The sequence below is a fragment of the Eurypyga helias genome, unplaced genomic scaffold (genome assembly GCF_000690775.1).
Source record: "Eurypyga helias isolate BGI_N326 unplaced genomic scaffold, ASM69077v1 scaffold13429, whole genome shotgun sequence".
Taxonomy (NCBI): Eukaryota; Metazoa; Chordata; class Aves; order Eurypygiformes; family Eurypygidae; genus Eurypyga; species Eurypyga helias.
The window spans coordinates 49,377-52,062 of record NW_010270264.1 but is presented as its reverse complement, the minus strand read 5'-3'; positions in this window follow the sequence as shown (position 1 = coordinate 52,062).

Below are 2,686 nucleotides of genomic sequence, written 5' to 3'. Positions count from 1 at the left end.
AAAATTATTATTATAATTTCTCTAAAACCACAGACTTTCCTACATTTTGCAGACAAAATGTGCTTAGGACCTGTACCCTTTCTTTATTTTACTGTTCAGTTATATAGAAAATTATTGAGATCCTGGAATCATAGACTCATAGAATGGTTTGGGTTGGAAGGGACCTTAAAGACCATCTAGTTCCAACCCCCCTGCCATGGGCAGGGACACCTTCCACTAGACCAGGTTGCTCAAAGCCTCATCCAGCCTGGCGTTGGACACTTCCAGGGAGGGGGCATCCACCACTTCTCTGGGCAATTACAAACCAATTAAGTGACGTTTGGCAATACTAAGATTGCCAAGGAAGATTTTTAAAGTTTAAATGCATAATGTAGTTCATCCTTTTCTAAGGTTTGGGTAAAACAGTGTGACTGTTTGGAGGAGCACGTGCTGGCTTCTTAGAAGGCATTACTTTTTAACACACTAACATCACAAAAGAAACTTCTAGAAATTTGAACCAATGGGGTATAAGTGGATTAAAAAAAGATATGGACCTAGGAAGAGTCCACAACTGGATAAATTCATGTTGGGTTGAGAAGAGAAGCTACTGGTCACCTTCAGCCAAGATTCTTTCCCTCGCATTCAGAGGCAAAGCCGTTGGGCCAGGTGTGACAGGCTTAATGCTTATATGGCATACTAACATCCTGGGGAAGAAGCAGTGATAGATGTAAAGGTGATCAGAGTTCTTCTGTTTGAATATGTCTGTGGGTTGTTTTTTTTTTTAATTTTAGTGGGCAAGTTTGGGTTGTTTTAGGGGGGAGTTGCTTTTTGAGACTCAGCCCCCAACACCCCCACTCCGAACTGGAACTTTCATATTGGTGGAAAATTCTGCTTTATTTAGAAAGGACAAAAAATGGATTCTCTGCTGCTCCCTTGGAAGGTTTATGTCAGATGTGCTTTCTCTTTGCAAAGAAATAGACTTCTTTGCACTTCACTTTTGAACTATTCAACCCTAATTTGTTATTGGGACCTAATTGGCTCTTTTCTGCATATTAAGCCAAAGAAGAATGTACGCTATGTTTTAGTAGAGAGCTTATGCAGATAGTCAGCAGCTAGGCTGCTTATAAAATGGAAAAGAATCGAAATACTGTGAAATTAAGAACACCTTTCACAATGGCCATCGATAAAGAGCATCAAAATCCAGTTCTTTCTAAAGTTGAACGATTTCAACTTTTCAGCTAGTCCAGCAGTAACAGAATTAGCAGGCAAAGAGAATTATTTATAAAACATTTTGGAAGCTGTACAAGAATGACTCTTGTTTTCTAAATTATTAAAGACTAATTCATGTGTTCTTTACTAAAGTTCCATCTTGCCACACAGTAGCAGTTCAATGTAGGAGCACAATTAAGTTGAATAGACCCACATGTTAATAAATGATACCTCTGGAGCCTGAAGAGTCACTTTGATGTCTGACTCAAAGGAGGGCTTTAGTTTTACCTGATAAAACTACTGTGTTTGCAAATATTGGCTACTGTGTCAAGTTTAAGAGGCATATTTAGAGGCAATTCCCACACCCCACCCCCTCACCCCCCTTGATTTGGAATAGAATTTTGGGATTGTTTATTTGGACTATTTCCTTCTGAGAACAACCTGAACAAATCAATACATAGCTGTATGTCAAACATGGCCTGCATTTCTGATTCCCTTCCCTCACAGAAAGAATTGGAAGTTATGAGGATTACCAGACATTTTTACTTGTAAATAATTACATGAAATATCTCCCGTTACAGTAGCAATGAAACAAAGATGAATTATTCAGCTGAGAAGAGACAGATAAGGGGGGATACCATAGAGTAACTTTGTGTGGCACAAAGAAACTGAGTGATGAACAGTTGTTTTCCATCTTTCATAATACAGTCACTAGAAAACAATAAAAACCAAACAACAATGAAAAAGTGTTGACAGCTTCCAAACAAGGGAAGGTACTTTTCCATACTGTACCCACATAATCTGCATAGTGATTTTAATGTCATAAGCATTTTTCTACAAAAGAATTGAGGCAACCAAATTTATTCTGTATCAGACCTCATATGCTGCAGGTAGTCATGCATGAGGTAAAGGAAGACCAGAGACCATTTTATCATCTTAACTGTGAAGCAAAAGTCTGCTCTGTCTATTAGACCAATTGAAACATTACATAAATTAAGCAGTTATTAATTTGAGGAGATGAGTCAGAAAACAAAAAATACTTTCTTGCACCACATATTCACCTAATCTTGTTTCATTGCTTAATCACTTATTCATTTTCTAAAACTATTAACTCAAAACAAATTTAAGATTAATTTTTCCACTACTTTGCTATGCTTGAGAAATATTATCATCTACAAATTAGAGTAATGCCTTTTGTTACACACACTTTCATTTTAAATATACTTTAAAAGATTAATTGCTTCTTGCTTTAAGAGACAACAACAATCAGAAAAAAAGACACAAAAATTTTACTGGAAATTTTTCTTATTGTATTCAGAAAGTGGCAATATGTCTTCATAAACGAAAGCTTCTGGAGTGTTTTTCTCTCCCATCCAGCCAAACCCCTCCAGTGGAAGATACTCACAGAATGGTTTGGGTTGGAATGGACCTTAAAGACTGTCTAGTTCCAACCCCCCTGCCATGGTCAGGGACACCTTCCACTAGACCAGGTTGTCAA